This window comes from Anser cygnoides, chromosome 2, assembly GCF_040182565.1.
Source record: "Anser cygnoides isolate HZ-2024a breed goose chromosome 2, Taihu_goose_T2T_genome, whole genome shotgun sequence".
NCBI classification, from domain to species: Eukaryota; Metazoa; Chordata; class Aves; order Anseriformes; family Anatidae; genus Anser; species Anser cygnoides.
In genome coordinates, this window is record NC_089874.1 from 68,148,117 (window position 1) to 68,172,239 (window position 24,123).

A 24,123-nucleotide genomic window follows, 5' to 3' on the forward strand; every position below is an offset into this window, starting at 1 on the left:
TACTACACCTTAACTGCTCTGAACAGATTTGCTGAGGGTGCATATTGTGCCATCATTTAAGTTGTTGAGAAAAATACTGAATATTGGTACCAGTGATATGCCATTTGTTGCCAGCAGGCAACCTAATGTTGGGCCATTGACTATGGCTAGGTAATAAGGGCACTAACAGCCTTAATGTTCCTGACCAGCCTCACCTGGGGCTTCCACCTATGCCTTCTGCCCATGGCCTCAGGTGCTCCATTTAAACTCAAGTTTGAGCATTTGCTCCTGGTCTGAGTTATGAAACGGGTACCCATATCTTCAGTCCTGCCACTGGCCTTGTTTCCTCGAGGGACCTTGGATCAGGATTTTAGGTAGCTTCTTCCTGGTGCTGTCTCTTGGATAGTTATTAGGCCCACGCTACAGTGTTTTCTTCAGTTCTATCTCTGGTCTCATCTCCTGCTGTTCCTGCATGGCCTCCAGGTTAGACCCTGGAAATAGTTCATTACCCTGCTCTTTCTGGGACCGTCAATGGACCCTGTTATCACCACCACGCTGCTTGCCATGTTCAAACCCTGTTGGAGTGTGCCCTGGTTGTCACCTTTGGCTCCTGGCTTGTCATCCCTTGTGGAGCTGCTCTGCTCTTACTGCTCTCCGGTAGGTAAAGTAACACTGGAGATCTGTTGGTATTTTTAGTTTTTTGTGGTTACAAAGTTCAAACAAATTAGGATGTTGTTTCATATAAAAACGACAAAAAATATGGTGAATCTAAAGGAAGAATAGAGAATAATATTAAAGGAGAAGAATAACTGATTCCAATTGTTAAATACCTATCACTCTGAATCTGACCTAGCTTTTATTTTTCTGTGCAAACTGTCTTTGGCAATAAGATGTTGGCAACACTATTTACTCCAACAACCCATTTCAAATGTTGTATTCTTTATTGTTTTTCTCAGCTGCAAAGGTTTCCTGCAAGGAGTATTTCTGAGAAGGTTGAGGGGTCCTGGGGGGGGGGGGGGGGGGGGGGGGGAAGGAGCTCTGTAAGAATAAAATCAGTGATGAGGTACTTGAATTCACTCCCATGGAAGGTAGTAACATTTATGCTAAAAAGAGAACGTGCAATATTGGAGTAGTTTTTTTTAATTATTATTTTTTATTTTTTTATTATTAATAGTTAAAAGGCTAAAACTGATCATTTCTGCAACGTAGGCAGGATGAGTCTGTTATATATGATCACAGTGATCTCAGCAAATCATACCATGAACACAATACTCTCCTCTCAAGAGTTTTTTTTTACGTCTCAGTGCTGGCAAATTTGCCATAATTTTTCAACTGTTTTCTGTCAGTGCAGATCTTGTCTGTTTCTCAGTCTTTCAAACCCACAGACTGTTTATCTGCATGCAGTAGCTGGATTTGTGTCTTCAGCTTTGCCTCTCTGACCGTAATAGGTGACAAATAATAAGAGAATAGTAATAGTAGCAAGATTTTTTTTCTGAGTCTGGAGTAACCTCTAGCATTAAAGTTACTCTAAGGGCTAGAGTAACCATTAGTGTCCTTTCTTAGAGCACTGAAAGAGAAATGTGGATATAGCAAAGATGCTTAACTGCTGTTTTCATGATGTTAAGCTTAAGCTTAACAATTTCCTGAAAAAAGGAAATGGTCATATACAGTACAAAATATATGTCCAGAAGAACAGCTACCTTGTACCAAAAACTGTGGTGTCCACATTAACTTCTCTACTGCAAACTTTCTGGGAGTGATCAGTGTGCAACATATTGGCTTTACAGAGAAGGGTAAAAATCAAGACACAGAAGGACCCAGGGCTCTCCTATGCTTTTTTTCTTTAGCAATCTCAAAGCTGCTTCTGGTGAGCAAATTAGCAAGCTAGTTGTTGACACCTGAAGTGTCCAAACAGAGAAGCAAGAGCTTGGGGAGTTGCAGAAAGCAGAACCATTCCTTAAAGTATATGGCAAGAGATCCTTGGTGAGGCTAGGTGTAGAGTCTTCACAAGGTCTCCTAATGGACAGGAGAAGTGACGTTGTATGGAGTGCAAGGGGGAAGAATAGCTGGGCAAAGCTGGTTTTGAGGTGTACTGGGTGGTTTTGATGTGAGGGGACAGAATTATGGGAGAGGTGAGCCTTATGTGGGAAAGATTTAGAGGGTTGCTCAGAAAGAGTTATGGGTGTAAGTGGGTGAAGGAGGAGAGGCTGGTATGCAATAAATGGGATTAAACACAATCTCTGCAAGAGGAGGGAGGGAAAGTAATGTAGCTTTGTGGAGATGTATGAAGAGACCTAGTATAGGAGAAGACAGGGACATAAATATGGCTCTTTCTGGAAAGGACGGGGAACATCCTGTCTCTTTTGCATGAGGGACAACCAAGGACTATGATGGAGAATGCATAACACAGGGACTTTTTGCTTTGAGACACTGCATTTTAAAACTGGAATTTGGGTAAATGAGGATGATTGAGCACTGGTGTAACTATCTGTGAATTGTCTAGCTACCAACCTCTATTACAGATGTGCCTAGCTGGCAATTTCAGAACTATGAAGCTAACAATACAATTCCTTTATTTCAGGTTATCTTACTTGTCTACACATGAGAAACTCTTATTTTTGAGCAATTAGAAGCATGTTTAGTCAAAGTGGGTTTAGCAAAGAAAAATGGGTAGAATTTTCAAAAGCACTTAGGAACAAAATTTCTGTGGTTTTAAACTATTCTGTAATACTGAAACTGCTTTGTTTTTATGAAGCTCCCCCCCCCCCCCCCCCCCCCCCCCCCCCCATGAAATTTTCTGGAGTTACTGTAATTTTGGGTGGAGGGGACTAAGCAAGCTGTCATGAAAAAGGTAGACTCTTAGTAACTGTTGTGTCTGGAAAGTTCACAGAACTGACTATTTCTAGGGCTCTGAATATGTATCTAGACTTGCTCCAAGATTCAGCAGCGGGAGCTGTGGCTGCTTATAGCAATATTTTAGCTTTCTGTAGGGAAGGCCCAAAAATACAAAGCAGATCTTCCTTTGTTTAACTTATGCTTTCTATGCCTAAACATGTCAAACACAAGCACTCCAACACAATATTTATTTTCTAAAGTAAATATCCTCCTTGGTAGACATCTGTGTTCTTAATTCTGTTCTTTATTTAAACATCTGTTAGAGAAAATATCATGCCATATTTTTTTCTGTTTGCAGTTTCCAGCTCCAGATGTTCCCAATGAAGTGGGAATAAGCCTGGATAACCCAGCAATCCTGCTGATGATATTGTGACAGTTACTTGGCATGCATGGCAATCTGAGTATTAAAATTCAATAAAGTGGATCATCTGCAAATTAGATTGAAGTATTTAGGAAATTGGTTTCCTTTAAAACTGAAGATAAATATGGATGGAAGCTCCTCTTCCTCTGACCTTCTTATGTTCTCTTCTCTATGTAGTAGACACATTCCTGTCTTTGTTCATCAGCTTGCCTTGGGCTTAGCAAGAGTGGCACTTCATTCATAATTTCTTCTAAACAATACTACTGTTTAAGGATACATTTGGCATGTTGATGACATGATACAAAAGTAATGCAAAGAAGACTAGGTTTTTTGCTCCTACTCTGATGTAGTTCTTTGTATGGTAGTTCTACCTGCACCACAAAAGTAACCTCTGACTTTGGAATTGAAGTTTGGCTTCTAGGGATTTCAGGAAAGCAAGGAGCATTTTTTTTTCCCTCAAAAAAGAGGTACCTAAATTATTATAAGGGGACAGGTTGATAGGTTCCTAAATGTTTGAGGCTAAAAAGGACACTAAAGCATCTACTTGGCTGAGAATGCTCTGAGGAGATTCCCACATCACAGGCAGTGCTGACACCAGGGTCATAACAGATAATTTTAGCATTTCCTCAGTTCCTTCCAGCATTAGGGCACTCGTTCTACAGCTGTCCTGCCTCCTTTTCAGAGCAGTGGTGTCTCAGCTGCTGTATTAGCCCGATTTAGTACCTCATTTGCAGGGTCAAGTAGCATTACTTCTTGTTGCTTTTTTGTGGTAGGTTAGTTTCTGCTCTGTTTTATGCTGGTGTACAAAGCTGGAATCACTGAAATTCACTTTCTGACCTGATGTGTCTGTCTGTGGTTGAAACATCATGTATCCTTGTGAAGTTCTGGCCCCAGCTTTTCAACTTTATGTAATCTGAAGTTAATGCCATGTGGTATGCCAAGCAAACAGCCTTTGCTTATCATAACCTTGTTCTGAGCAGGTTCTCATATCTGCATTGCTCAGGTGAGTGGCTTCCAAACCACATCACTGGGAAGATTTCAGTAAGTTTTCAGGAAGTTACAGTAAGTTTCCAGTAGTAGCAGTAAACTTGTTCAGTTGAATCTTTGCTAAGGAACTAAAGCTGGACTCAGGCAAGGAAGAAACTTTTAGAGGGGAGGATGAGATCTTATATTAAGGAACTGATCTTCACCATATTTATGAACACCCAAGAACTGCTAAAAACAGGAATTAGAAGAGTGGTGCCATGGCAGGTTAGGCTATAGGTGAGGCGTTTCAGTTTGGCAACTCAGATGAGAGCATCACTGACAAAAGAAAGGATTTAGTCAAACTTTAACTACTTGTCAAGTATACTCTGGGCCCTAGTGCTTGTGTAATTGATTTCAGCAGAGCCTGACTCCTTGTGTTTTTTTTTTTAGTTTCTTCCTTACCTCTTTACCTGTCTACAGATCTTGTTTTAATATTTTACAGCTAGAAGCATGAACAGCATGAATAAAACAAGTTTCTGATTTATGAAGTCTGTGTGACCATTGTTGTGACCATCCTTGTCAACTGTAGCAAGCCAGCTTTAGGTGAATGTCAGTTTTAGTGAAAAAGAATGAGTGGAAAGAGAAATTACTTAGAGAGGGGAAAAAAAGTGACATTTAAAATTCACCTCAAGCAGGGATTTTTGTTTGCTTCTTCATGTGAAAACACAAACAGTAAGTTTATTCAAGAAACTAACATTTCAGTGAAGTTGTTCCTGATTAACTTGAGAGACTTCTTTTTCTAGATCTAATTTGCTAGCTTCCTATAACGATTATTAGAGCTGTTGGAAAAATCTTGGCAGAAACTTGAGGAAAAGAAGTCAAATTTCTTAGCTCTTCTTTTTGTCCAGCAGTAAAGATATTTCAGTTTAAGATGACATTTTAAAATAAATGGAGCTGCGAAAACACTGAAGCTATACTTTTCAAGAGAAGGCACAAAGCATATCTTTGAATGTAGGTACAACAACACTGGGAATGCAAATGGTTGTTAACTATTGCATAATGATACTTTAAAAATTTTCAAATATTAATAGATAGAATATAAAATTATCAGAGAGCTCTGCACTCCAGATGATAAAAATAATAGGTTAGTGAGGTAGGACTTATTCTTTGAATGTGAAGAAGTTTTAATGAGGCTCACTGTAAATAACATTACTATGGAACTATGTTCTCCTGGACAAATTCTGTACCATTTTTCTTATCAGTATCTTTTTCAGTATCTCATTCAGTGTGAATGTGCTAGTGGACCCTTCTTTGATACAGTCAGTTCATGCGGGTTGCTCCTTTTTTGGAGATGATTATGAGAATTCAAAGTTGATATTTTATGCCTATGTATGAAGTGGTTACATGAATAAATGTAACTGGAAGTGCTCTCAAGCCACTTTCAATAATTTACCAGCAGTTCTGGCGAACTGGGGAGGTTCCAGTTGATTGCAATGTGATGCCTATCTACGAGAAGGCCAGGAAGGAGGATCTGTGGAACTACAGGCCTATGAGTCTGACTTCTCGTGTCAGGGAGGGTCATGGAGCAGAACATCCTGAGTGCCATCACACAGCACATACAGGACAACCAGGTGATCAGACAGAAACCCACTGCATGGGTTTTTGAAAGGCAGATCCTGTCTGACTAACCTGATCTCCTTCTACAGTAACATGACTTGCTTAGTGGACAAGGGAAAGGCTGTGGATGTTGTTTACTCAGACTTTAGCAAGGCATTTGGTACTGTTTCCAACAGCAGTCTCCTGGAGAAACCGGCTGCTCATTGCTTGGATGGATATATTTTTCACTGGTTGAAGAACTGGCTGGGTGGCCAGACCCAAAGGGCCACTGTGAATGGAGTTGTATCCAGTTGGTGGCTGGTCACCAGTGGTGTTCCCCAGGGCTCGGCACTAGGCCCAATTGTGTTTAAGATTTTTATTGGTGCTCTTGAGGAGGGGATTAAGTGCACTCTCAGTGCGTTTGCAGATGACACCAAGTTGGGCAAGAGTGTTGATCTGCCTGAGGGCAGGAAGGCCCTGCAGAGGGGTATGGATAGACTGGATTGAAGGCCTGCATCCAATTGTGTGGGATTCAACAAGGCTAAGTGCTGGGTGCTGCACTTGGGTCATAACAAACTCATGCAGTGGTATAGGCTTGGGGATGAGTGGCTGGAAAGTTGCCCAGCAGAAAAGGACCTGGGGGTGCTGGTTGACAGCCGGCTGAACATGAGCCAGTGGTGTGCCCAGTTGGCCGAGAAGGCCAGTGCCATCCTGGCCTACATCATAAATCATGTAGTCAGCAGAACTATGGAAGCGATTACCCCTCTGTACTCGGCACTGGTGAGACCACATCTCCAGTACTGTGCTCAGTTTTGGGCTCCTCACTAGGTGAAGGATAGTGACTTGCTTTAGCATGTGCAGGGAAGAGCAACAAAGCTGATGAAGGGACTGGAAAACAAGACGTGAGTTGCAGCTGAGGGAGCTGGGGCTGTTTAGTCTGGAGAGGAGGAGGCTGAGGACAGATCTCATCTTTCAGGTAGTTATAGAGAGTGTCTTTAAGTAAGGTGGGTGTTGGTCTCTCCTGGTTAAGCTATGCAAAGTTTACTGCACAGTGCAGGAGAAGCAAACAGCTCTGCATCCAAGGGTACTCTCATCTGCCAGCCATGCTTGTCTGTCCTATGTGCCATAAACTGACCATATCAATCCACAAAATGTGAAGCACTTCTGTTACTAGAATAATGAATGTGTTGATGTCATCATAATTACTATGACATCAGGTTTTCCCTGATGTTACAAACACTTGCAATAGCACTCGAGTTTTCATTTTCTTGGCATAAGTTTTGAGAATAGTTTCTATCTTGGAGTTTTGCTACTCCACCATGGATTGGGAGGGAGAGTTCTGGACAGGCTATCTGCATAATTTTTGGAGCTTAACTAAGGATTTGAAATTCCTATTTGCAGCAGTGGAGATCCATTGGTCAAAAATTTAAAACAGATTGCCATGGGGAGGTACAGAGAAGCTGCATTAGATTGCGTAAGCTAGATTTTATAGCTGAAAAACTGCTTTTAGGTTACTACTGCTCTTAAATAAGCAAAATACTTTATGAATAGTACATTGCAAGAAGGAAGACTTTTTGTGAAGAGTTTGAAGCCTAATGTTTTCTAAAATATATTTTAGAAAGATATAGGAGAGTTCCTAGGAGGATTCAATGTCCTTATCAGGGACTGACAGTTTTCTGGGACTGTCTTGTCACCATGTGATCTTTTTACTCTGGTCTGCTTATTTTTCTGTTTTCAGCAGAAGCTGACACTTCTGTGGCAAAGACCGTGCTATACAGTCAAACCTCAGAGACAAGGACATTATTTTATAGATAACATTTCATAAAACTTATGAGAATATTAGCAAATAGCTTGAAAAGAGACTGGAGAGATGTAGTAATGTATTCTTTATTTAATGAAGTATACACAATAGTCGATGGATAATGCTTCCATAAATGTAAGACTGTTCTCAGATGTAAAGCTTCATTGTAATGCAATTGATTCCTTTAATCTAGCATGCCTTGTATCATTGGATTGGTTAAAAAAAAAAATTCAGCTGAATATCCTTCTGTTGATTTGGCAGGTGGTCTAGGCATTTGGCTCTGCTACAGGGAGCCAAAGTGTCATCGTTTTTATATCAAGTACCAGGTAACGAATAGTTGGGAAACAGCTTACATAACCCTATGGTTCAAGGTAATTCTATATTCCTCAGGCTTATACTTCCACCTTATTTCTAACCAAGTCTTAGGGAGGATAAAATTATTGATCCGTGGGCTACAGTCTGACTCTTTTTATTGTTTTCCATTCCTTTCACAGGTTTTCCTCCCATACTCTATCAAGAGGGCTTTAACTGTCACTCTTTTAAGCCCTTTCCTCATCCTTTTTAGCTCTTACTAGAGTTTCTAAAACTGAGAATATGAGCTTGGTGAAGACTCATGCCGAACTTTAATTTGATTCTTGTTTCCTTTGCAAGCCCACTCTCTGGCTTCAGCAGCTCTTAAGGCTTGGGATGGTATGATCTTTGAATTTAGGAGTAGGGCCACTCTATGTAGCACAGCTTATGCATCTCTTATAGTCAGTTGAGATCTAGTTGGTGCAGTCATTAGGATGCAATTAATTCCATCATAAAGTGTACATTTAAGGGAAGCCTGCCAAATTCCACACTAAAAAAGTTCATCTCTACCCATTAAAGAAAGTGTATGTAGTGAATAACATAGACACGTACACTTAAAATTCAGGGAGGCAGATCAGAAATGGGAGTAAAGATTGTTTTACCTAAAGCATCTTTCTGACAGTGACAGGAAGCTGATATAGATATTTGGGTATTTGACTTCTGTATAGACGTTTTTCACTCAAATTAGGTTCAGAAAACAGTCTGGAAAAGCTGCATGTCATGTTTCTCAACATGCATGTCAAGAGAGCAGACAGTTCATGATCTCTATTTGGTTCCTGGCCTTTTTGCCAGTGGGGGTTATAATTCTGATTTCGCTAGTGGGTGCCATGGAGAGGATGAAGATATATCAATTGTTCACTGCCTTCCTGTCTTCTCCAGAATAAGAACTACAGTGTCATCAAATGAAACTAGCAGTTACCATGTTCAAAGTGAAAGGTTGTGATCCTTTATCCAGTGTGAAGCTGAACTGGGAGACAGGACAAGTCCGTTGAGCAAAAAGCCAGTGATGACAACTGAATATGTTAAAAAATAAAAATGTCTGGATCAGTAAATACTCAAGCTGACTGTGATAGTTACAGAAATTATGCTGAAGAGAATTATAACAATATAATTGTTCTGTTCTTATATTCTTCAGGCATCAAGTTTTCTCCACTGTCAGGATGCTAACAAGATACTGGACTAGTTTTTGGTTGGAGTGGTTCTTAAGACCAGAGTGAAATGTCTTACAACATAAACAGGGGTCCTTCAATGGCAAAGATGTTCATAACATCTAGCTTACTTGAATAGGAAATGAATGTGTGTTTATATAGGTGTAAGCAGTTTATATTGTGTGGTTTTTATATCATTCATTATTGTTACATATCAACCTTTAAAACAGTGTTGTCAGTAACATATCTAGTATATAACACTTTCTCATAAGCTTCCCAAATACTCAGTTTACATGAATATCACCCAAAGGTAAAGAATGGCAGATATGAAGTCCAGCCAATATTTATGGAGATGGATCACTGCTCCGACTCCAATGTTTTCATGTTAAAACCTACCTAACTTTGATGAACTGATTTATGAATCAATGATTCTATGCTTTCCAGGTGTGTAGCTTTTCATGAAATTTCTGTTGAGCCTTTGTATCAGTGACAGCTTTTGGCTTGATGAAAGTTTCTGATTTTTAGGATTCTACGATCCCCACCATATGTGGCAGACCTTTGGCAGAGCGGATGGTGAACGTAATGCTTGAGCACACAGTGCAAAGGTCTAGAGCAAGGGGAATTGATGGCTTTCCAAAGACAGTTGTGCATCTATCTGGATGAAGGCACTTCATTAATGGCAGTTGGCTTTCATAACATTCCTGGGCTATTTTGCTAGAGAAACTTTCAATGAGAAAAGGCTGATCCTCAAGACCTTGAGAGGTAATGCATTCACACAAAGTTACAAGCATGGCATAATCTCTGTAGGGTGTTCCAAGTGTTACTGTTATGCAAACTCTAGTCACAGTGCTGACTTGATTTCAAACTCTGATACTTGTAAGAGTGAGTTTGTTACCTCCTATGGGATCTCAACCTTTAAGGATTTTAACATTACTTTAATATCAATCTAATTTTGCTTCTGTTGAATGACATATGTGAAGGAAAATTAGACCCTATTACTATATTAGATTAACTTGGTTTCTGTTGTTGGCTATTTTTGTCCCAATTACTTTTGTTCCACTTAAACTGATGTGAGTATGGAGCTGACTTCTACCTGCATTCCAACCCATAAATACTCAGCATCTCACAAAGGTCAAGAAACTTTAAGGTACGCACTAAATGTTATCCTGAAGGCTGAGAATTAACAGTTGTCTACTCTAAATTGTAGAGATTTTTAGGAATAATTAAAGACAATAATATCCAGACATTTAAAGGAGCTAAACCAGAACATAAATACATTTTTTTTGATTTCCAATATAAATCTTATTTTGATATCTTTGATACTTCCATTTCTTCTTTGACATCTTTTATTCACATATTATATATATATCAGGGAAAAGGATAGAAATTATTATTTGAGTACTTTAATAAATATTTGTGATTTTTTTCTATCAACTTTTTTGTCTAGGATTTAGAATACTGAAGAAAGTTAATGCAGGAGAGAGAAAAATGAACTATGTATCCCAAATGATTTTCAAGAACGTATTTTGAGATGCTTCTGTGCTGCAGTAAGCTATAGTTAATAATCTGATAGCCCCAGTCATGTTTAGTCATGGATGTTTTGAATAATCTGTGAACAGGTATATCTGATAGAAAGAAAAACTACATATTTTGTAGTTCTCTGCTCCTTCAGGGAGTACGTGATCTGTATGTATTTTACTTCTGTGTTTATATACATGCACAGCCTTGTGAAGCAAATGCTTTCTTCCTTACTTTGCTTCCCTTATAATATTTGTAACTGAGTATTCTGCTTTACAGGTAGCATTTAAGTAACGCAGTGTGAGGGGACATAATTGAAAGTATCCTATTATCCTAGGGAAAAGGAATATCAAACTAGTCCCTAAGTTATTTTTTGTTGAGTATATGTTTGAAGTTTAGAATTGCTTTTATAAGGAAAGCAATTATACTTGTGGCAACTAAAGGAAAAGATCAATGTTCAGAGCACTTAACTGAAGAGGTTAGGTGGACAATTACACACTTACTGAACTGCCATTGGCTCTGACTTGTCAGAAGCACTTGATCTTTCTGAGTGCAAAATCTGATGTCTGTGTAATCTAAACTGGCTCATTTTGTGAGCACTGGGCTAAGTGTTTGTCTTAGCTGCTTGTATTGGTCTAAAAATACAAGGGGGGGGGGGAAGAGGTGGGGAGGGAGAAGATCTTGATGCTGTGTAAGCACTGCTCAGCAACAACTAAAACATCAGTATGTTATCTTCACAAATCCAAAGCATAGTACTGTGCAAGCTTCTATGAAGAAAATTAATTCTATTCCAGCCAAAACCAGTAAACTTATGCATGACTGCCTTCATGGAGGGTGTTTTTATGCCCTGAGCACGAATGTCCTTCTCTGTTTATGAATAGAAGCTTACTGCTTCATGTGACTTTTCTTACCCAGTCTTGCACAAGAGGGAAACAAAACTGGAACAGTTTCTTCCTTCTGTGTTCTCTTGATCACAGCAAGAAGTAGTGGACAAGCAACCCTTCCTCTACCAGATGAAGATTTATGGGGAGTTAGAGATGGGGCTATATATCTTTGTACAAGCATATAAGCTCTGTGATGATCTTGCACATCAGTACTTTCATCTTTGAAATCATTCTTGCTGAAAAGAGGAATGCTTTCAAGGTGAGGAAAGACTGTTAGATTATTTACTCAAACCCCTTGAGTGTATTAGTCCATAAGTCATCACCAATTAAAGTGAGTTGAAGAGCTTAGTTATAGTGCATCCTCCAAACAGTCTGTAGTTGTTGCCAGATGACTTCTGAAATATAGTCTGACTCCTTTTGTATATTCCAGGTGGTAATACTCTTCTCAGATACAAATTTGGGCTTTAAGCTTCATTTTGAGGTCAACTAGTTTCTGTCAGATGCAACATTATAGTAGACTAAATATATACTTGTGGTATAATTGCCTAAAGTAACTAGGAAAATAAAACTAATATTCACATTTTAAAGAAAATGTACAGCATTGAAGAGGCTTTCAGGGTAGGGCGTAGCTGCATTACCTGAGCGTTCCCTAGGCTTCCAACCTTAGATGCTATGGCACCGGGGGAACCTGGTGTGCTGATTCTAAGGAACATTACGGAGTGTAGAGCGGAGTGGAGACACTGCGGCTAGGCTCTGTGACCAGGTGGGGACTCAATTGTTCTTGTGCACACCAAGACTGATAAGCTGTGCTTTTGCTACCCTGAGCCAACGACCTGTCATGTTTTTGACAAAATGCTGTACTCTAGTGTACTTTTGCTCATTATAATATCATTGTAATACCAAAATGCACCTCCATCTCAAAAGCTACCCACCTCCAAGGTGCAACCACCCCTCACTGGGCACGCACTCTGAATTTCTTGGAGCCTATTCCTTTAAACGGAGACAGGAAAACTTTTCACCAATCATAACTAAGATATGCTTGACTAGAGTCACTCAAGCTCCACCTAAAAGATAGAAAATAGTATAGATTGGCCTAAGAGAGAGGGGATGTCAGGAAAAATACCATCATTAGGGGAGATACCATCATGAGGAAATATGCCATCCCGAGGACCTCCTGACTTCTGGGATCAGTCAACGGGCTGAGCCTCTTCCCCCCCATTGGGACGCCTTTGGGTGAGATTTGAACACTTGGTTATACTGGGTGTCTCTGCAGAAACTTAGAAATCTCTATACAGTCTTTGTGCCTTTTAATGTGTTAATTTCCAGGCTGTGCACCTGTGTATTTCATGCATGCTAGCTTGCTTTTGCAGACAGTAAATTATCACCGGCAATCCAAAGAACCTGTGTACCTGTTGCTGTAATAAATTGCACTTAACTGCATTGTTCCTAGCTGTGATAGTTCTCATTGAATGTGACTAGAGTGAGGGTGTGTTATGTTGTTGGTGAATCTGTGATTGTGATAGTTCAGTGCTCTGAATCTGACCAGACCCATATCGGTTAATGTGTTATTGGTGAATCTGTGATTGTGACAGTGAACTACCTATGTGATTGTGATCTATTGTGATTGTGAACTACCCCCAACCAGACCCGTAACAGTTAATCGGCTACACCCCTTAATGCGACAATACTATAGGTCTTATGGTGTATGATACCTCCCTGAATTTATAAATGACTTTAAGAAATTGTTCTATGATTTTATTATCTTGTATGTCCTAAAAAAAAAAATCAACACAATTCTTCAGTGTTAATCACCTATCTGATATTGTACACAGATTTAACACAGACTGTAAGGTGGTTCTTAAGTGTCACATTAGCCTCCTTTGCCCTAGACATGGTTAGAGATCAGCTCAGTTTGTCGTCTGAGTCTCTTCAGTTGCAGGTGCAGTTTTCAGATCTATAGTAAAGACTCAATCTGATTCTCACAAAATCTTATTAGATAGTACCTCCATTGGAGGCTGACTTCCCACTAATTTCTAGTGTTTCTCCATTAGCCACTTCACTTTTCACGTAATATGTGCTTTGTATTTTAGTTTTTAGAAATTGTCTGCTGTACAATACTATAATTGCTTCACAAATGGCCATTATATCTATGTAATTATTTTTATAATTTGTTCTTGCCATTTATGAGTGTTTAACTAATGGAGGTGGAGCTTGACCAAAATCCCTGATCAAAATGTCAATATTACCTTTCTTTCAGTGATGAGAGAGTCAAGTAAACTTTTCATGGCTATCATAAAAAAAAAAGTCAGAATTGCCAGATGTTTTAACTTGTATGTGGATGTTATTTTCCCACTGGAAGCTGTCTACCCACATGTACTGTCAGGATTTAAATCATGTTTAAGAATAATATCGTACGACAACAGACTTTGGTGTTATAAGGACAGGGCTTTTACTGCATATATTTCCATGTAGGGAAAAGTGATAGGGAACAGACTGAGCAGGGAACAATAAAAGTCTCTCTTAAATGGTCTTTAAGATTTGCAGGAGTGAAAGTAAAGTAAATTTTTCATCAAAAGCTAAAATGCTGTACTCTCACTCTTCTCTAAGCGGAGAGAATGAGGTAGCAATAGAGGACAAGAGGAAATGGGCACAAACAAACACAGGAGGTTCTCTCTGAACATCAGGAAGCACCTTTTCACAGCGAGGGTGACAGAGCATTGGCACGGATTGCACAAAGAGGCTGTGGAGTCTCTGTTCTTGGAGATCTTCAAAAGCTGCCTGGACAAGATTGTGGGCAACTGGATTTATGCTGCTTGAGCATGGGGATAGACTGGATGATCTCCAGAGGCCCCTTCCAACCTCAAGCATGCAGTGATTGTGATTTTGTAATATGAGGCAAGAAATGACAGGACTTTGCCAATGTAATGAAAATATGGTGAAGGATCTTAACTAGAGTAGAACAGGTTCTCATTTTTAATATTATATTGATGTTTGATTTCTGAATGGCTTATGAATGACATCCACGAATTATTAGATGTTACAAACCTGAACACTACATAATTTATCAATTTCAAGTACAGCAGAACAAATTTATAACAAAGCTATTGGCTTTCTGGACTTCCAAAATATCTGTAAGAATTGATTATAATACTTAAGCTGTGTATTAAACATTAATCTTTTAAAAGCATTTATAATTAGGGTGTTAATACGAAGCCAGTTTCCTTTTTACTATGGTGTAGCACTGCCTGGAAGTGGGAGAAGGTATATTGATTTAATGAATTATTTATTCTTTCAATACATTCAGTGAACCTGATATGTTGGACTTTCTGAAGTAGAGGTATCACATGAGATGATCTTGATACAACGTGCTGACCTAAATTTCCTTTAGATTTGTGGATGTTCAAGTCTAGAGTCAGAGACAAATAAGCCTTTGGTAAGCATAAGTGGAACAAAACTGAGTACTGATGTGGAAGCAATGCTGAGAGTCAAGCCCAACTCTTCCCACAGTGAAGATGGGACTGTGTGTGTGTGTTGCGGGGGGGGGGGCAGAATCTTGTGTACAGATCTCCAGGAGCTCTATATGACTTTTCAGGCTCATTTATAGGGATCTCCAGGCAGACAGTGGCGTCACTGTAGATGGAAAAGGAAATGTACAGCAGCACTAGTACTCAGTGATGACAAAGCTCCAGTGTATACCCATTAGAGTAAATTTCTAACAAATGAACCTAATCATTACCATTAAAATACAAATAACTCCTACCTGTTACGTTTGAATCCTAAACATCTTGTTGGAGATTATAGGCACAAATGCTGCTTACTGATAGAGGTTCAAATGCAGAGACAAATCCTAATAAGCAGAGGACCTGATGTGTTTTGAAGTGTAGGGATCCTTATTTGCATTCTATTTAACTTGGACAATTTACCAAAGTAGGAGAAAAGCTGAAAACAAAAGCCTTAGAACATAGCTACTTTAATGGTAGGGCAGATGCTTTGTACTTTCACAATTGCTTTGTAATGGAAAGAAGACAGGCTTTATCATTAGACTACAGTAGTTTTCTAAATAGAAAATAGCACCTGTAATGACCACCTAGCATCAACCCCACTGATGTGATGCACTGCAATTACGTGCCTGTTTGCTGTATCATCTCTTTATCTCAGCTATCTGAGAGTATTCTGGAGATATCACAATCTGTTCTTCTCTGCTGTTTTGACTGGTTTCCTGTCCTATCTAGACAATTCAATAATGGAAAGAGGATGTTACCTATTTCCAAGACCTATGGTTCCTAATAAACAGAGTGGGAGAAACAGCTACAGCAGACAGGCTCATGGACCATATATCTCTATGTAAGAGATGTTTTTATAATTCTTGGTCTCTGTAGCAGTATGTCCTGATTCCCTGACCTGTTGTAGCAAAGTGGAGCTTGCCAGAAGAATGCAACTAAGGAATTTTTGTGCCAAGTTTATCATAAAATACTCTGTCCTGGTCCTAGGAATGTAAGAATTGGCAGATTGAAACGTCCTTCACTGCACTGAAATCTTATTCCTTACAAATATCTGATGGGAGAGTCTGATGGGAGCAGGTGGAAAGAAAGCACCTTTGCCCTGGCAGGTTACCAGTGCCAACCTTCTTTTACAGATCTGTGTGAAAACTAGGTTGACAATGATATCACATAAAGGGGAATACAGTACGTGCTACAGAGCCTTTTCTTAGTCCAAAAAAACCCACCCCAAAACTTCCCAGTGTGGGATTTTGTAGAATCTCTTGATGAAGCTGCACATGAATGAACGCTACTGAATATGTTTAATGCTCCTTTTTGTTCAAGTTCACACAGAAGCAGAAGACTAAAATTGCCACCATTATAAGTGCAGAGAGAGCCTCCAGGAAGCCATTCGGTGCTACTGTAATAAACATTCATTATTAACACTACTTTGTGAACTAAGAACGAAGCTATTTTTCTGGTATGACAGACCTGCTGTGTACAGCTCTGAAGCATGCTAGGGATACATGATAAACTAAGTATTGATATTTAACAAGAGTCTTTACTAATTCTTCAAATTTACCCTCATGGGCAATAGAAATAATCATATTCTGTATTATTTATTTGAAGATGCTGAGTCAATTATTGGGCATAGTAAGAGCACTACAATGTTTTTTCTGTCCAGTTCAGATCACCTTATGGCCCCAAGCAGGTTTCTTTAATACATTTGTAGCAGCCCAGTGGGAATAGGGATATGCTTAATGGAACTACTCAGTAGCTAACATATTGGTGACAAGGGCATCATGACCAATCAAGCCTGTTTATAAAGGACTTCATTTATGTGGATCCTTTTACTACTATGTGAGTTCACATGAGTTTGCATTAGTCCCCACTGAGCCCTTCCTGTGGGTCTGAAAAGTGCATTCCTTTTATACTGGAGACTCAGGAGCTGAGAACATGCTGAGTCTGTTAGCATTTAACACCAGGTTTTTCTGTAATTTATCTGGGAGTTGTCAACAAAACAGTCCACTTACTGGGCAGCAATATTGACAATCTAATGGACAAATCAAGTAGGACTGTTAGTGGGCTGTATTTAATCTCCATGTCAGAGAAGCATTTTTGTGAGAAGGGTCTCACTGGACTACAAATTGAGCATAAGCCAGCTATATGCACTGGCAGCAAAGAAGGCCAACAGTGTAAGGAAGACATGGAGTTACTGGAATAAGCCCAATGTAGGGCCACAAAGGTGATCAAAGGACAAGTATATCTCTTATATGGTGAGAAGTGGACAGAGGTTGTATTATTTAGCCCAAAGAAGATAAGGTGTGGGGTGGGGAAATCTTATTCCTTGCAAATATCTGATGAGAGGATGTAACAAAGAGTATGACTGTTTCTGGTGGTGCTCAGTGACAGGAAAAGGTATGATGAGCACAAGCTGAAACATAGAAAACTTGATCAGAATGTAAGAAAAAACAGATCATAAGAAAGAAAAAAAAAAAACTGTTCTACTGTGAGAATGTTTGAATACTGGACCAAGTTGCACAGAGAGGTGGTGGAGTCTCTATGCTTAGAGATATTCAAAACCCAACAGGACACAGTTCTAGGCAATGTGCTGTACGTGATCAAGCTTTTTGCAGTGGCAGTTGGACTAGATGATACCAGAGGTCCCTTCCAGCCTCAGCCATTCTGTGACTCTTCAAGCATCAAGTCCCTGAGATAAGCCAATATTTTTTTTTGCCAGCCTTCTGCACCTTTCATGCATCAGTTTTATAGATGGGGTAGGTAGCACCTATTATTTCCAGAGGTTTTGGATGTTTCCCATTACCAGACCCTGTAATCTGGACCCTGTAATGTAAACCCAGCTTTTCTTGGTTTGCTGAATTTTACCTTATTCCAGCTGACAGACTGCATTAAAAAAAGTTTATACTTTAATATTGCTGCTCAATATCATGAGGCTCTCTAGACTCTTCAGTGAGAGACCTTGGCTTGAGAATGAGGCTTCTTTCATTTCATCTAGAAGGAGTGAATAACAATGCTGTTCCAAAAGGTAGAGGGAGAAGTTCACCCTTTAGGTGGAGGATTGGAGTTGGAGTGTGACATCAGCCTGCCAAGGTGGCCTGGTCCTGTAGTCCTGCCTCTCATTCCCCTCATCTCTGCTCTGGACCCTCACACAAGACCCCACCTGCTTCCTTTCCTCTTGTATTTTTCTACTACACATACAACATTCTGTTTACCTGTGTTTTTATACCATACCTATTATGATTCAGAATATCAGAGCAACATATTTAATGGCTTAGTACATTATTACGTACATTACAGTCAGATGGTAGTAGTTAGCACGTTGTCTGAAAGAATAGGCTACAGGAAAGAAACCTGGCTGAGAGTTCTCTGTAATTTTCTCAGATATGGCAGTGGTGTTCTGAAGAATCATGGACTTTATTTGTGGTTTTATTCTGTAGCAAAATGAACAAATGAAATAATTTTAATGAAATTAAACAAGCTTGACTTTCATTTGGCATCTTGTCAGACTCAAAGATAAGGTAAAGAACCCTACATCTGAATATATGACATTCAGGATGAATTGTGATTTACTCTTTTCAAGCAGCAATACACAGGCAGTTCTTTAAATTAAAGTAGTAAGAAGACAACATTGATGTTCTCAAGAGAGTAAGTAGCTGTCCTGTCACTAGCACTGCAGATTGCATTTTGTAGTTTAAATTATAGAAGCAACAGACTTTTTCCTTTAATTAAAGTTTGAACAGAAGGGGAGGCTGGCTGGCAAGGGCTGGTTCTTGCCCCAGTTAAACTAAAGTATCCTATTAGTAAGTTCTGTTGGGAGAGTTCAGCAACTAAAAAGGACACATAAGACATATTTTTCTAACTTTCTGAAGGCCTATTCTAAAAATAAGAACATATTCACTGTATTTCTGCCTATTTCATTTCAAATTCATCAAAGAGCTGGGAGTTCATATCTGCATCTGTTGGCTTCAAAGGCAAAGTTTTGGTACAGGACAGATGATGAACAGAATTAAGAACTGGTTTCTCCTTGAAAGAATCTATAGCCCACCAGTCTATCTTTCAACTATGATTAATTCTTCTCCCCAGCCTTTAATATGTTGCTTGTTGTGGGAATACTTGTTCCGGAAAAGGTTAGAACAGGACAACCTCATTAGCTGACCACAATGAGACATCAGATTTTTTTCTGCTTTTCTGCTTTTGACTGTGATGATCAATATAGGAAAAGTTCCTCTGGATAGAATTTTGATGTAAAAGAGTCTTTGTTTTGAGTACCCAGAGAGAGGAGCAAATCTTTAACTATGTGTAGGTGTTTGAGTAAAGCACAGCTTGAGTGTCTGACAGACTCTTTCACTAGAATGCCGTGAACTGCAATTGGCTTTGCTTTTTATTGATAGGAATCAAGTAGAGCTTTTTGCTCAAAATACCAAGAGCCAATTTTTACTTGTGATTTATCATTGCCATTCTCACTCCTTTCTGTAGAGGCTAACATTTGCCCTGTCTTCTGACCAGATTCTTCTATCCTGGTGGTCTCTGAACACCTTAAAGTCTGTGCCAGAAGCAATGTAAAAACACCCATTGTAAGTATGATTGCAGTACCATTATGCCCTAATCCAAGCAGGGGAGCAACTTACCAAGGCATAGACATACCCAGCAGATGCTTCTGGCTAAAGATGTAACAGTCATTTGTCCCCAGCAAAACTTGTGCACTGTTGTCGTACTGGAATTTATCACCTCTTTTGGCCTGTTGGCAGAAAAGAATTTGCAAGTCTTCCTCACTGATTCAGTGCAAACTTCACCAGCTAAATGTAAACTTCTGGAAGAGATGGTTTGATTTAAACTGTGACACTTGCAACCATTTGCTGATCAAATGTCTGCCTGAATCTAAACCAAGTGATACTTAAGAAGATAAGTTATGTCAATCACAACCTCTTCTAAGGTGATCTGGGTTTAAATCTAATCAAGTTAGTCCTCAAACCCTCCTGAAAATGTGTTTATCCTGCAAGAAACTTCAGCTAGAACTCTGTTCATCTATTCATCTTAAATGTAATATTTTCTTATAGAATGTTGAAAAATTGCTTTCTTAAATGTAGTCCAGGTGAGAACAAAATGTCATGTAAGAAACAGACTGAGAGGAGAATAGGAGTCCTTGTATTCCACACAGCGTCCTTAAAACAAAAAGATGTTTTTAAAAAGATACTGCTTCAGGAAATTTGTAGACATGGTGCTTCCAGTACTGTAAGTGGAGGAAGATAAAAATTATATAACTGAAAATATTTTTGATTTCCTGTATTTAAGCAAATTTCTATACGTTATTATTGAGATATTGAGATTACACCCTCTCTAAAGAAGACCTTATTAAAAAAAAAAAGCGTGTAGCACAGATGAATTTCGTATATAATAACTAAGCCAAGGATCCTCAAAAATAGGAGTGTATGGTTAGGTGAATTCTGTCAAAATGACGAGTGTCCAGAAGGTTCTGTGGAAGAAAATGGAAGCAGTTGCTTGGTTGTAGTTTTGAAAATAACTTATGTGAACGCCTGTGCTGGGAGCAAACAGTGCATCAAAACTTCGTGCTTTTTAGTTCCAAACTGACTGTTGAAGTCCTGCTCTTGTCCTTTATTGGATGTCTCTCTTATATGGATGTTTCCACAAACTGTCTCTAGCTTTTCCCAAAAAATCATAATTTGTATTAGTTTTACATAATCACTAGTAACCTATGTAAATGTGTACATGAAGTCCAACCATAAAACCTACCTGTATTTAAACTGAGTATATGTGTCAGAATGAAACCAACACAGTAACTTATTGCTGGATGTTGATTCTAACACTCTCCCCACACAATGATTTACCAAGAAGAGCTACCTTTTCACAGTGTCACTATCAATCTTGCTGAACTGTGGAAAAGCAAGTAGCAATCCAAAAGGGTCTATAGAAGAGTCATTTATCATCTGTAGAACAAGCAAATATAGTGAAGGGAGGTGTAGAACTTCTTAGTAAATTAAAATGTACAAACATGCATGCCTGTATACAATACAGTGCAAACCCCAGGAGAGGGAGGAATCATTCTCACCTGTGCTGATGGTGCTTGGAAGGATAAGCAAGGAAATGCTGAAACTTTAATCATAGCCATTTTTATCCAATATTATTGGTTGGTCAGGTAAGCAAAGACCAAGACTCTGTGTTTTAAGGACACTCAAATTAAGAACACTCAAAAATGCTAATCCATGTTGGCTGAATACCAACCTTATGAGATTCAAATGAAGTTGTTTTGTCTATTTTAAGCACAAAATTTAAGGTCATGTGACTTGCAGTTTTTGCCTTTTCCAGCCATCCTTATTTTGCAGTTCTGTTCCATGGAAAAGAGAAATGCATAGATTTTTTTCATCCTGTAACAGAGTGAAGTGAAAAATTTTCATAACGCTTCTCTCCAGTTTTTCTGAGACTCCATATATGCAATAGTCCCAGTGATGTGGGAAGATACCTGTGTAAACAACTCAAATTCTCCCAGCTGCTCTGCAAACAACACTACATAGGCCCTCCTCCTTTCTTGGCAAGGTGGAGGTAAAGTTGAGGCTGCCTGGCCATCACTCTGCAAAATTGCTCAAGCCTGCAGCATGCCATGTGTGGCACAGTGATCAGAGGCCCTCCCTTGTTGTAGGAAGGCTGCTGTTGAGCAGAAATCCTACTGTGGACCAGAGAAACCAAAACAGTCAGTGGAACCAGCACAACTCTGAAGCAAATTTCTTTCAGAGGCAAAAGTTTCACATGCATTTTTTTTAACTTGATGGAAAATTAAGCTGTAGTTTAAATTTTTCTCTCACTTATATGGCTTAGTTTGTAGTCCTGAATGATTAAAAATGGAAACTAGAGGTAGCACTCCATACTTGCCTATGCCTTCCATATGCTGAAAAAGTTACAATCGCTTCTGATCTTGTGCTTAAAAAGAGTTTAGAGGACGTCTGTGCAGCTCCAGAAGGCAAATTTAGCTAACTGTAGATGCATCTCTAAAGTGTCTTTGCAAGTAAGATGTCAGTGCTGGTTAGGGAAACCAGAGTGAAACTGCTAATCACCTCCATCATTTATTCTAGTACTATGACATATTCCTATCACTCATTTGCAGTATTCATTGCCAGCTTCAAAGGAAAAGTATAATAGAACAGTGAATGGTTTTGGATGTAGCTTTCTTTTACATAGGAGTATCTTATATTAAAAACAAAAAAACTTTTGAAGGCAGAACTATAGACTATGGAAAAAACAATCACTGTGTTTTCAGTAAAGTTAGCATTAGACATAGGTTTCACTAGGTTCTGTCAGCTTGTTAGGTATGGGTCACTCTTTACTTCTCTGTATGGGACTATATCTGCAACCTGTAAAGGCAATTGTGTATGCCCTCTATATGAAATACCAAACTTTTTTTGTATTATGACTATACCAATTGGGTTAAACAACATATGTTTCCTTCACTGTGCCTGTAATATGTGCTTTTAATAGCCTAGAAATATTGTCAGAAAAAGAGTAATTTCTATTTCTTATGATGATTACACTGTTGAGGATGTTGAAACCAGGAATGAAGGGTGTGATGTTGAGAAGAGACATATCCTTTACTGTCTCTGTTAACGACCTAAGTCCCAATCTGATATCAGATCTTGTTTGAGAGATGCCTCACAGAAATTTAAGACACCATATCACAGGATGGTTGAGGTTGGAAGAGGCCTCTGGAGATCATCTGGTCCAACCCCTCTGCTCAAGCAGGGGCACCTGGAGCTGCTTGCCCAGGACCATGCCCTGATGGGTTTTGAAAATTTGCAAGGAGGAAGACTCCACTACCTCTCTGGGCAACCTGTGCTGGTGCTCAGTCACCTGTAGAGTACAGAGGTGCTTCCTGATGTTCAGAGCAAACCTCCTATATTCCAGTTTGTGACCATTGCCTCTTGTCCTGTCACTGGCCACCACTGGACATTGCCTCGTTCCATCCTCATTGTAACCTCCCTTCATGTATTTATAGACATGGATGAGATTCCCCTGAGCCTCGACTTCTCCTCGCTGGACAGTTCCAGCTTCCTGAGCCTTTCCTCATAGGAGAGGTGCTCCAGATCCCTCATCATCTTTGCTGGACTCTCTCACGTAGCTCCACGTCTCACTTGTACTTGGGAGCTCAGAACTGGACTCTCTACTCCAAGTGTGGCCTCACAAATACCAGAGGTGGAAGGATCACCTCTCCTGATCTGCTGACAACACTCCTCCTAATGCAGCCCAAGATACTGTTTGCCTTCTTTGCAGCAAGGCCACACTGCTAACTCATATTCAGCTTGGTGTCCACCATGACCCCCAGTCCTTTTCCGCAAAGCAACACCTGAAAGGAAAAAAGGCCACCTGTATTTGAATTGTGTTTTGTTGTTCACTTTTGTAGCTTCGACTTGAGGTTATCAAGTGTAATTTCTGGTGCCTTGTTCTGATTATTAAAGAAAATAATGTTGTCTTTTAGTCATTAAATGTGCTACCCCAAGGAGGAAAAAAAAAAAAAACAGCTGAAAGGCCAGTACTATATCCATTCCACGAAAGATAAGATTTAGTTAGTAGATAATCTGAGGTGCTTGTTCTTCATTATGTCTACCTCATTTTCATTGGTCATGCTGTGATTAGAGCATGTTCTTTTGCAATGAGCACAGACCTGGCCCTAGTCATGGCCTCTGTTTCAATGATGACCTTAAAAGCAAAAAAGCTTCTTTATGGCCATTGGTGTGCATAACCACAGTCCCGCTGAAACAAATGTTTTTCTTTAGTAATTGACATGTCAGGAGGTTAATAGCAGTTTATGTCATGGTAACATAAAAAGATATTTGAATTTTCAAAAATTAATATCATAATTGATTTCAGAAGTGATTCAGGTGATCTCCTAAATATAAAACATAACCTCTCCTAAAATTAAAAAATGAAAGTTCTAAAGGAAGCAATTGTATATTCTGATTTTTCTGTGTTGCAGTTTGTGGTTACTTAACACTTGCATTCCTTTTGAGTTAGGATGATAAAAGACTGTTAAACAGGATGATGAAAACAATGTAAAACAAAAAGTGTAACTAAGTCAAAATGCCTTCCTTCAGAGTACCTACCTTATATTTGTAAGTGC

At 39.2% G+C, this 24,123-nt stretch overlaps 1 long non-coding RNA gene across 1 annotated transcript; it reads left to right on the top strand.

Annotated features, from left to right (window-relative positions):
• The first annotated feature begins 264 nt into the window (after nucleotides 1-264).
• LOC106041823 (uncharacterized) lies at nucleotides 265-23,562 on the top strand. The gene is made up of 3 exons (XR_001210726.3): nucleotides 265-353; nucleotides 463-636; nucleotides 23,002-23,562. It is a non-coding gene; the product is annotated as an uncharacterized lncRNA (long non-coding RNA).
• Nucleotides 23,563-24,123: the final 561 nt, after the last annotated feature.